This window comes from Carex rostrata, chromosome 16, assembly GCF_964058835.1.
Source record: "Carex rostrata chromosome 16, lpCarRost1.2, whole genome shotgun sequence".
NCBI lineage: Eukaryota > Viridiplantae > Streptophyta > Magnoliopsida > Poales > Cyperaceae > Carex > Carex rostrata.
In genome coordinates, this window is record NC_135933.1 from 4,987,864 (window position 1) to 5,000,889 (window position 13,026).

At 37.0% G+C, this 13,026-nt stretch overlaps 1 non-coding gene and 1 pseudogene across 2 annotated transcripts; both read left to right on the forward strand.

Annotated features, from left to right (window-relative positions):
* On the forward strand, positions 1-4,309 carry LOC144567533 (uncharacterized; annotated as a pseudogene). The gene is made up of 4 exons (XR_013515433.1): positions 1-178; positions 3,017-3,290; positions 3,709-3,946; positions 3,977-4,309. The product of XR_013515433.1 is annotated as an uncharacterized LOC144567533 (transcript).
* Positions 4,310-9,666: 5,357 nt separating this feature from the next.
* On the forward strand, positions 9,667-9,773 carry LOC144567883 (small nucleolar RNA R71). Its single transcript, XR_013515532.1, has one exon. It is a non-coding gene; the product is annotated as a small nucleolar RNA R71 (small nucleolar RNA).
* Positions 9,774-13,026: the final 3,253 nt, after the last annotated feature.

The following is a 13,026-nucleotide window of genomic DNA, read 5'->3' on the forward strand; positions in this document are numbered from 1 at the left end:
AATATTAATTGCAACCATGGAGAAACAAGAGCTGGATTGTGTGTTGGTTCCTATTGGTGTCTTGGCACTTTTGGGGTACCATTTGTGGCTTCTTTATCGCGTTGTGATGCATCCAAGCACTACTGTTATTGGAATCAATTCCATGAATCGTCGCCTTTGGGTTCAATTTGTAATGCAGGTGAAACTCTTTTGTTGTCTTTTTAATCATTGTTGCATGTTCTCCTAAATAATAGATAGGAATTAAAGACTAATACTAGGTGCATACTGGTGCAAGCTGGAAAATGATAGAAAATTGCTATTTTCTTTAGCTAATACTAGAAATAGGGAACTTGTGTTTTCATATGTACTGTCAGTATTGAGAATATCGTGATGACAATGAGCTATCTTAAACGATTTGGGTCCAGAGGCGGAACTATAATTTGAATATAGGGAGAGCTAAACATCATTTAAAAAAAAAATTAAACAAATTTATAGCACAAAATCTTTCACTTTTTGATTTCATAAAAAAATACAATAGATAACTAACACCAATAAAATACCATGTCTATCAAAACTAAACTAAAAACATGAAATCTGATAGTTGGAGGCATTTCTCTGAATTTCTTTCATATTTAAATAATCTTAAAGAACTTTGTGAAGGTTGCTTTTGATCAATATTCATCACAAGCAAAACTTAAAGAACTATGTAATCAATTCAGAAATCTAATTATCAAGACTTGAAATTCATGTCAGAGTTTGAGTTGTTTTCCTTCGCCTTGAAATAAAAGTCTAATGTCTTTCTCTTAGATATAATTTTATCTATACAAATTATACATAAAATAAATAAATTATCATTTTATCCCAAAGTTATAATGAATAATAATTTTAAAAACTATAAACAAACACAAACCTTAATTAAAATTGAATTTTCGCTACACTTCTGATTAACTCTGCTTTCTATAATTTTTGCACATCGCAACTCTTCTGAAGAGATGATTGATTTGTTTTTTTTTTAATGAACTGGAGATCAATGCTACATGAGATTTCAGATTTAATTAAGAAGTTTTCTTTCTTTCAATGACATTTAATGTTTTTATTTCAATTCTTTGTACGGTTGATAACTTTTCAAATTAAAAAATTTCTTCATTTTTAAAATATTGATGGTGCAAAAGTCAAGAGTACATATGAAAGCAAAACTCACAGAAGCAAACATATTGCATAATTATTTTTCATATTTTATCTTAAGACCCTATACATTTGTCATATTACATAGAGGGGGCTACTATGTACAAAAAATATATTTTACTCAAATTTCTATATACTTGACAAAAAATAATTGAAATGACAGGGAGGCTTAGCACCCCCCAAACTCTATTATGTTCCGCTACTGTTTGGGTCAAAATCAAATGGCTCATATTGCGCTTGATTTTTAGGATATATATATATATATATATATAGAGAGAGAGAGAGAGAGAGTTAGGCTGGGGTGCTATGGATAGCATAGTGGCCTCTATGCTACGGCTCAATATTCGAGTTTTCAAAATCTAAACGGTCGATCCGAACCGTTCATCTTATTCTCCATATTAATATCTGCTTGGAGACCATATTTTATAATTTTCTGAATTTTTTTACTATTTATTAAGCCACTTTGAATATCGCTAATCCAACGGTTTTACTGTTTTGTGCAGCCACCGTTGGATCAACAATTTTGTAAAATACTTAATAAATAGTAAAAAAATTCAGAAAAATGTAAAATTTGGTCTCCAGGCAGATATTAATATGGAGAATAAGATGAACGGTTCGGATCGACCGTTTGGATTTTGAAAACTCGAATATTGAGCCGTAGCATAGAGGCCACTATGCTATCCATAGCACCCCAGCCTAACTCTATATATATATATATTTAAATCTGATCCGAACCTTCAGATATTGGCCCACATGTTTTTTCTTGCACATTTATGTCATTAATTTCACAGTTTCTATATTGCTGACTGGTTGATTTTTCTCCCCTCTTTTTGCTTGGTAAGATACTCGGATCTTCCGATGATTCCCTCGTTTTATTTTTATTTATCTTATTTCATTAAAAAAATTTCCAACACATGCAGTGATGAACGAGTCTGCATCGTCTGCATTAACTCAAAAGATTATTTTTTTAGTTAACGCATCTCGGCCGTCTGATTTTAAACATAGTCAATCCGACCAGTCTATAATTCAGGACCCTTTAATATTAGTGTAGATCTAGTCCACACAGATCTTAAAGCAGATCATACGGTCTAGATACATCAACTCAAAAGATTCTTTTTTAGTTAATGCAGAGGACACGAATTCGTCATGAACCACGGATGGTAATTAAGACCAATTTTTTAATGGATTTTTTGTGGTTCAAGTTATTTGAACTGTGTGTACATGTGTGTACTTGTGTGTTGCGACAGAAAATTTCTTTTTGAAAAAAGCATTTATAACAAAATCGAATTTACTTAATATTTTTTTTAAAAGGTGGAATTAATCCAGTGGTTTCATTTCTTCCTAACATACACAAGACACACTATACAAAACACCACAGTACCAGTCTACCAGACACTGATAAGTGATACCGGTATACCCCAAAACACGTTTATCTGTCCCATCCCTAACCAAAAGAAAAGAAAATATTCATATTGCATCTAGAGTCTAGACGAAGTCATGAAAATTGAAACATCATAGGGATCAACCAAATTAAAACAAAAGAGAACTGTAAATTAAATTTCTTGACAAGTCTTTACCAAATGGGTACCAAGTCAAATCTTGACTGGGAAATTTGTTCATCTACAATTTTCGGAAGAGGTCTCGCGATTCCAATTCCAATCATTCATTTATTAGAATGTATGAATCTTGGAAGGAGATAGTTTTTGTGCATTAATCTCAAAATATATAAATGGTTGAGATTAGAATCGCAGGACCCTGCAATCCTTTAGAATCGCAGCAGATTTATTCCTCAAAATTTTACTTCTAGTTACTGTGGCCATTGCCATTGTAACTCTATTTTCATGTTTTTCAGGATCCAGCCAAATATGGGGTGCTAGCGGTGCAGAGTCTTCGCAACAACATAATGGCATCGACTGTCCTTGCCTCCACGGCAATTATGCTGAGCTCCATCATAGCTATCATCATGACAAACAGCAATAGTGCCACTATGGGTGGCGTCTGAGGCGGTGCTCTAATTTTGGGCAATACAACCCAACTAGGCCTCTCGGTGAAGTGCCTTGCCATATTAGTCTGCTTTCTCGTGGCTTTCTTCTTGAACTTGCAATCCATCCGCTACTATAGCCACGGTACTATATGGTTAATACATTATACAAATATTCAGTGAAAAATCTTTCCTTGAATTGTGTTATCACCATTAAGTATGATACAGAGTATCAGCACCTGGACTCTTCAATTAATTTAATTTGTATTATCAAGGTTGAACCTGTCATCAAGCAGGCAATGGGATTATCACATTTTTATTGTATCATTTCATAATCTTAAATACAATCTAATAAATTTGATCAATTTCACCAAGCTATTTCTGGAAATGAGGAAACAATACCCTGTAGAACACTACTGCTATTAACCTGGTGGTATCAAATTTAGCTGTAATAACTTATAACACATATGTTGTACACTTGTACATACATAGTCAATGGTAATAAGAATATTACCGCGCATATGTTAAAATTTCTGATGGAAATTTTTTGCTTTAATTAACAGGAAGCATACTCATAAATGTACCATTCAATCAGCTCCCCACATCAGCTATTCTGCTACCAGGTCCTGGAACAAAATATGTGGCCAATGTGCTTAACCGAGGAAGCTACTTCTGGTCACTAGGCCTTAGAGCTCTCTACTTCTCACTGCCGCTATTTTTATGGATCTTTGGGCCTATACCTATGTTGGCTTGCTGCTTGGTGCTGGTCTCTGTTTTGTACTTCCTGGATGTCTACTCTAAGTATGATACTGATAGCAATGATACTAATAGCAATGATACTGATGGTGAGAATGGTACATGCTCGGTTAATGCTTAGTATATCGATAATTGGTTTCCGGGATAATGCAGAATTAATATATGGTGTAGAGGGTTAGCATGTTGTAAGGTATGAGAGCGGTTTGTTCAGTGATCGCTGAATTCGACTCTCTTAATTGTACTTGTATTTTGATTATAGTAATATTCGATTATTATGTAAAATGTCAATGTAGAGTATTTATACACTGTGGTATCTGGACTGGAAGTGTTTGTGTACTGTTCATGCTTGCACATATGTGTTATTCTCCACGGACATCCATTCGATTAAAAATCAGATGGCTAAGATTAATGCACAACTATGCTTCGTTTACAATCGATTAGGGCACAAAGCGATTGTATGCAAAAAAAAAAATGCATTATATCATTTTGATGCAAGCGTCAATCAAAATTGTTTGATTAAGAAACTGGCTTTTTTTTATTTGCATTTCATCAGTACCTTTTAAGTGCGTAATAGCTCTGCTGACTTTCACTGGAAAAGCATTGAATTGGATGCTTTAATGCATTTGTGGGGGTGGGGCACCCTTCATTAACATATATGTTAGTATTCTTTTCAAAAATGATATATGCACAAAAATATAACCTAAGTATATTCATATAAGATATTAGAAAATGCTTTCAGACTCTACTGGTACTGCAACCAGCAAAATACAAAGAAGCTAAAACAACTGCTTTCTCATTCCCAATTTATTCATATAAATAAAACGTGTCCCAAATCAAATTCAATGATCATTGAATTAGATTTGATTGTGGACGTCTTTATCATCACTTTTAACAACTCGTTCAGAGTTTAACATGTCATTCGTTGATCCACACGTCACTGATCACGCGCCATACCCTGAGTGCAAGTCCAGATAATATAGCACAGCAACTATAACAAAAGAGCACAGAATCATCGGTAAAGGTCTGAACAACCAACAGAACAAAGGAATGGGGAAATAAAACGTATGGATGCCTAAAACATTAGAATAATTTTAAAGGATCATGAATTCAAATTGTTAATATATTATGGATATCAATTTTGTGAGTCTTATTAATATATTTGATAGAATAGTTGTAATAAATATACTTTATTCCCATCAAATAAGTAGACAAAATGAAGTGTTCTCTCTGTTTCAATCTCTTCATTTCTCCTCGGTTCTTCAATTAATATGGAAAAAAAAACAACCCAGTGGCCCATTTGTCGCAAAATATATAAGTCAACACTGACCTCTAGAAAATTTTCCATTAACTAAACATATGGAGCAGTGCTCTAATAATATACCATATTTCATGACCAAAAAATAAAGATGCAGGGAAAGTTTGTTTTACTTTTGAAATTGAGTATTTAATTTTAACCACCCAATCAAACAAAAGTAAGTAGGAAATGTCTGTTTTTCTAATAAAACTTGTTTTTTTATAAAGGTTTAGTAAGAAAATATTCACTAATAAAGGATTTTTTTTTTATCATTAGATTACCTCATCAATATAACATTAATTACCAAATAAATATGAAATATTCAATAAAAACTTGTAGATAACTAGATTTACCACAGGGATGGATACAGTGCATCTCGGTTCAGAATTCAAAATAAGTAAAATGTAAGTTGATGAGGACCACCATTAAATTATCTCGCTGCTGTTTTTTTTTTTTTAAACCTATTTTAAGTCAAAGATGCCCGTAGGCCACATTACGTCACTGCTGATCTCCCTGCGTAATCTTCGTAACAGAGCTTTCAGCTTTTCTCTGCTAAAATTTACATATGCTTTTGTGTAGTGGCAAAGAAGAAGGGGGGAACTAGAGTCGTTACATGAAAAGTTACTCAACAGGAGAATTAGTGTCCTAGAAGAAGGTGTCAGTGCAACGTAAATATCGAATCTTCGGATCTTGTTTTCTACGCATGAGAGAGACGACTTTGTCTCTTTCATGGCCGAATTTTTTATTGATGATAAATAGAAAAAAATGGGAAATAATTTACAGAAATTTAAAAAATAGAAAGGCAACTACTTGGTTTAGGAGACTTCTTCCTGCGTAAAAAATCTGAAAAAAAAGGGATGCTATACTAGATATAGAGGTGCTATCGGGTCGGGTTGGGTCCGGGTACTATTATATTTGGACCCGGACCCTAAAAGTGTTCGGGTCCAAATTTCGATCCATATACTTATTTGTTTCAAATCGGGCTGGGTCCGGATCCGGATACCTATCTACCCGTAGATATTTCGGGTCCAGTCTTTCGGTTCCGGGTAGATAGATACCCGTAACTTGTTTGTGGATTATCGAGTCCGGTTCGGATACGGGGCGGTTCCGGATCTAGAGCGGGTATAAGTCACAACTCCAAAGTATTCGAGAAATTATTTACATTTAAATATAATTATAATTTCTTAAACATCTCATATAATAAATCATTACAATATAAATTAAAAACTACTGCAAAATAAAAATTATACTATTAATCATGTTTATAAATAATAAAATATATCATGCTACATAGCAAAATAAAAATAATAACTCTAAATTATTAGTTGGTTGTTGGTTGTTTGGAGTACTCGTGGTGTAACAAAAAATATTGAATTTAATTTTTTGTTAATAGCTTTTGAATTCAGGAGGATGGAGGAGAGATAATTTTTAGAAAGTAAAATATTAGAGATAATGATTTCCTTTTCTATAATTAAAAAAAAATCTATGAATTGAATGTAATAGAAGAAAAAAGGTATAAAATAAGCTGGTTATGGAAGAATAAATTTGACAATCATGTGTCATGTGTCACATGTGTATAATATAGAACAAAAATTAAAAGGCGTAATTAAAGGGCTAGTTAAGGATGTAATTAAAGGGTAGTGTAAAACAGTAGTATAAATTTGGTTAAGTTTTATCAAATTATAGCTCAGCTGAAATATATTATCTAACACAAAAACTTGATGTAGAGTTATTAATATATATTTTATCGGGTATTTATACGGGTATCGGGTCGGTTCCGGTTATGGGTCGGATAATTAAATGATACCCATATCCTACCCATTACAGTATCGGTTCCGGTTCGGATCCGGGTCGGATATTAAATTATTAATTTTGTACCCATACCCATAATTTAATCGGTTATATTTTTTAAACCATACCCTATCCAAATTAATCGGATCCGGGTTGGATCCGGGTCGGATCCGGGTAATCGGGTAAAAGTAGCACCTCTAACTAGATATTTTCCTGCGTAAGAACGCCATACCGAGTGGTTCCCATCTCGATTTACCAAATTTCAGTATTTCTTTTTGCTGTTTACCATCAATCTAAATTTCGGCTTTTATGGTGACGTCCACTTGAATTTATGGTCTATTTTCATTTCATTCGGAATATACTTCCTATTACTTAAGTGGAAATAAACCAAAGGTATTTAGTTCTGAGAGGTCACTTAACAATTCTTTTCGGATTATTTTGACAATCTTCAAAATTAAATATTAAATTAGAACTCAAATGTCATTGTATTCACATATTATGTCTATAAAAATAACAAGTATTATTTATCCGTTTACTGTACATCAAATGATTTAATTTTAACGCTCTCAAATTAACGGTCTTTAATGCATCATCAAACAATACTATAATCGTATCAAATTTTATTGTTAAACTATCTATAATTTCAAAAACCTATCAACAAAATTACTTTTCAATTTTATAATTTTATTTGAATTTTATTGAAAAAATATTTTCAAAATTATTAAAATAACTATTATCAAGTGATCCCTCTTTTAAAGACTTGCCTATGAGCTCAGGAGTCGGCGGCTCTGTGTGGACCTTGACGCGGTCCGCGTCAGGTTCACTCGGATCGTGTGAAGACCTCGCGTCAGCTTCATCAGATCCTCGTTCTCTGTTTTCCAGGCCTTCGAACTGTGGCACGCGACCCGCGTGGGATTCATCCGGTCTGTATTGCCTACGAGATTGTTCTTTGGCCAATTGATCGACCACACCAAGCCAGCAGCATGTTTCTGTTTCAGAGGGGCACTTCATAGCTCGGTTGAGATTAAACTCCACTTTCTCATCTCCAATCCGCAGAGTCAGAGTTCGGTTCTCCACATCAATGAGTGTTCGAGTCGTCTTCAAGAATGGTCGTCCCATAATGATGGGAATTTCTTTGTCCTCCTCCATCTCCATCACCACAAAATCAGCAGGGACATAGAACTTTCCGACTAGAACTGGCACATCCTCCACTATGCCGAGTGGTACCCTGACAGATGAATCAGCAAGCTGTAGAGTCATGCGCGTGGGTCTGAGCTCGCCTACTCCCATGCGCTCAAAGATGGTGCGTGGCATGAGACTCACGCTGGCCCCTAGGTCACACAGGGCTCGCTTGATGGTAGCTTTCCCAATTTTGCAAGGAATTGAGAATTTACCAGGGTCTCCCAGTTTGGGTGGTAGCTCCCTGTTCAGAATGGCGCTGCACTGCTCCGTTAGTTTCACCCTCTCATGCCCCCCCAAGCTTCGCTTGTTGGATAGAATGTCCTTCAAGAACTTGGCATAAGTAGGCATTTGAGTCAGAGCTTCGGTGAACGGAATCGTGATGTGCAGGCCTTTGATCACCTCAGTGAATTTAGCGAATTGTGCGTTCAACTTGTTCTCAGCTAATCGTCGGGGAAAGGGCACAGGTGGTCTGTAAGGTACAGGTTTCTCAACCCCTTTTCCTTTCTCTTTGTCAAACCCTTTTGATGCGGGTCGCATGGTACCATTGCGGGTCGCGTCCACAGGTTCTTCAGGTGGTGTTGCTGGTTGCATTGGCTCGATGCGACCAGGATTCACAGGTTCCTCCGAGGTTGATGCGGGTCGCATGGTTGTGGTGCGGGTCGCATCAGTTGGAATCTGATCAGTTGGGAAGGCTGGTTCATCGTACTGGGTCCCACTCCTCAGTGTGATCGCCTTAGCTTCTCCTCTGGGGTTTGGTTCTGGCTGCGAGGGCAGCTTTCCAAGTTGTGGTTGGCTTGGTGCGGTTTGGTGACCCATTTTCTCCATCATCAACTTGTTTTGGGCATCTATTTGCTCCATCAGCAACTTATTCTGAGCAGCCATTTGATTCATTTGCTCAAACATCATCTGGTTCATCTTTCCTTGCTCATATATGAAATTACTCACAACGGGAGCAATATATGGCTCAGAAGGACTGGATTGAGGTGCTCGATGGTTCTGATTGGGGAAGAAAGCATTCTGGTAGAAGTTCCTGTTGTTGTTGCTAGAAGGGTTGTTGAAGGAGTTGGTGAAGGAGGGATTGTTGAATTGGGGTCTCAGAAAGTGGGATGATTCATTATGGAGATAGTTTACTTGCTCGAGTTCCTCATCCCTTTGCACTAGTGGGCAATGCTCATAAGGGTGTCTTTCATCTCCACACATGACACAGACTTGTGGCAGATGTTCGACTGCCTTCACACTCAACTTGTCCATTGCCCTCTGCATGGCATCCAACTTGGTGATTAGAGTGGTGATTTGATCAACTTCGTACTTGCCTCCACCTCCAGGTCGGGTGTTGTCACGGCAAGACCACTGTTGATTCTGTGTCATGTTGTCAATCAGGTTCATGGCCTCCAGAGGTTCCCTTGACATTAACGCCCCACCTGCAACTGCATCAACAGAAGTGCGAGTGCTCTCAGTTAGACCATCATAGAATGTTTGAATCAACAACCAATCAGGAATACCATGATGGGGACAAGAGTATTGCAATTCCCTAAACCTTTCCCATGCCTCATTGAGGGGTTCATCGGACCTCTGCCTAAAACTGGTCAGTTGGTTCCTTACCTTGGCAGTTCTTTTGTGGGGGAAAAACCTAGTGAGAAACAACTTAGACATCTCCTTCCAATTGGTAATAGAATCCCTTGGTAACGACCCTAACCATTTCTTAGCCTTGTCCCTAAGAGTAAAAGGAAATAAAGCAAGTTTGGTGTAATCAGCTGTCGCCCCATTGGTCTTGATGGTTGTGATGCACTCGAGGAAGGTTTGGAGATGAGCATGTGGATCCTCGTGATCCATGCCATTGAAGACATTCTGCTGAACCATGTTTACAACTCCTGGGTTGAAGTTCGGTTGTTGCCCAGGTATCCTTGGTAGTCTGATTGCACCTCTGACATCCCCAGCCCTTGGTACATTGAACTCCCGTAAGGTCCTTGGCATGAAGACATCCATTTCATCGTCAGATTGGTCGGTCAGGACTTCCCTTTCTCTGGCATCTGCTTCCCTATCTTCCCTGCTTGGATGCTCTGACATTGTCTCTGTCACACAAGTTGCGTCAATAGTGATGCCACCAGCGTCAGCTCTGATGCCACCCGCGTCAGCTCTGATGAGGGTCGCGTCATATGTGATGAGGGTCGCGTCGACTTCGATGCTGGTTGCGTCAGTTGATGACTGAGCAGGAACTGTGTCGTCTGGAGGAGTGTCGTCAAAAAGCGGTCCTCTGCTCCTTAGTTGGTAAGTCAGCCTGAATTTACTTGCAGGAGGGGGTATGAAAGCCAGTTTTTAGTAATAAGGAAGTAAAGAAAAAGAAAAGATACAAATTTAAAATCTAGATTAACTAAGATAAGCAAAAATCTAGAAAAGAATTGATAGCCGTCCCCGGCAACGGCGCTAAAAACTTGTTCGCTTACAAAAGTAGGCTACAAAGTCTCAGGTATAGCAAGCTATACCAGTTTAAACCTTGAATCTACTCTCGTCTAGGGTTGCAAGTGCACAACCCTATCCGTATAGTATATTAAGGTATCGATCCTCAGGGACGGTTTAATTCGATTCTAAATCACCACTTATCCAAGCTAGGTACTAGAAGTGCGAAGAGTTGGGTTTGATTTATTTATATTTCCTAATTTCAAATGAAGATTCAATTAACAGTAATGAAAGCAGTTAAAGGTTTTAGTTTTGAATCAAAGATAAAAGGCGTTCCTAGGGTTTCAGGTTTCATCCCAAACTTTGCCTTCTCTGGACCTATCATGCGACTCGCATCATCTCTGATGCGACCCGTATGATGCGACTCGCATCATCTCTGATGCGGGTCGCATGGCCCTCGAGCAGAGCTGACATGTGTTCGTATCTAAGTTGATTTCTTGTGCGAGGCTTCAACCTGTGGCTCTCGCCTACTGGTATCTAACCTAAATTGATTGTCTGGTTAACTAGAGGTATCTACAACCTTTCGATAATAGAAATTTCACCTCTCGGCTACTATTGATCTTAGATCTACCTCAAATGCTCAATCACAATTACAAGATACATCAAGGCCAAATTACTAGAAGAGATGCTATAGACATCTAACAGTAGACAATCAAGAATCAATCAAGAAATCACAATCAAGCAAACAATGAATACTCAAACAACAATCACACAAGTTCAAACTTAGATCAAAACATCATTCAACTCAAAGACAAGGTTTAGAGACTACATCCTAACCCTAAGAACTAGAGATCTACTCAAGCATAGCAAAAGAAAGCATAAAAGAGAGAGAGAATAGGCAGATCATGATGAAGCTCAAAGATCCAAGGTGGATTGGAGAGAATCTTGCAATCTTCTCTTCTTCTCCAAGCGATCTCCAATCTCTCTCTTCTCTCTTGATCTTTTCTCTCTCCTTGAGGCTTTGAATCTTTAAATTTCGGAACTCCCTCTCTGGTAGCAGGGGTGGCCTATTTATAGGCTTTTTAAAACGAGTGCTTCAATTCTGGGCCTTTGCTGTCTGCTCTGGAAACTCGCGATGCGACCTGCATCAGGTCTGATGCAACCTGCATCGACTCTGATGAGGGTCGCATCGGCTCTGATGAGGGTCGCATCGGATGTGATGAGGGTCGCATCAGATGTCTCAGATTTCAGTAACTTTCCTGATTTTGCCCGTTTTCGCCTAATTCCTGCAAAGTAAGAACCAAAACATAGCAGTACCACATTCTATGGATATTCAATGTAAAAGGCACCATTTGTTGGTTCAAAACATAGATTTTTGTATGGAAACAAGTCGAAATAATAGGTCTAATAAAGTGATATCAAGCGCCTTTTAATTAATCAAATGAATAGGTGCCTTCTCCTTTTAATTAATTAATTTTATTAATTAATTAATTAATCTTGTTTTCTTATTGGATCCTTAGTGGGTCTGAATTCAGAACTTGTCTTATTGGGTATTTCCTTATTTACGGAACATTGTCATATTTGATTGTGTTCCCCAGCGACCAATAGCATAATTGTATTATTACCAAACTTTATATAATTTAGATCATCACTAAATCATAAAGTTATTAATACTCATTCTACACATCAAAGGTGAAAGGCCTCACTTCTCATGACACATATTGAACACGATAAATAATACTTAATTTGATCACTTCATAACGGGTCTAATTTTGACAGTCTATTATTTAATATATATTTATATTACATATAAGCCCACATATGTTGTAATTAATTGAAATTAATTCCAACAAAATCATGATAACACGTACTATCTGTTGAAATTTAAAATAACACATCTGGGCTATTGGTTTTGGAATATGTTATTTTATTTTATTTTGTAAAAAAAAGGCTGTGTAGGCTGTAGCAGCCCATATTTGTATTTACCAGTAAACGAGTTTTACAAACATCTTACCTTTCGCATATAGAAAAAGGAAAAAACCCCTAATAAACCCTGGGATACCATGCATGAATGCCTCAGTCACTCACACCCGGCATCCTTAACTAGTTACTGAACCTTGTTAGACAGTAGCAAGATTTCAGGGCACAAATACATCATCGGCAGAGTATTCAAAACTAAAAATCCTATTAAAACTAAACAACCTTGAGTCTATTGAACTGTAATCAGACTACCAACACAAAAACTGTAATCAGACTACCAACCAGATACTTGCTCACCCAACTGCAAATTGTTAGACACAATATTACACAAACTATCATCAGTAGCACTTCAAACATTCACAGCGCTCAGTAGCTAACAGCTGTGGTTTATGTAACGGTAATTCATTTGCATCAAATTTATGAAGCTTAGAGTTCATTTAGTACAGAATGTACAAGTTAAAGCAGTCAACAATCAATTGGA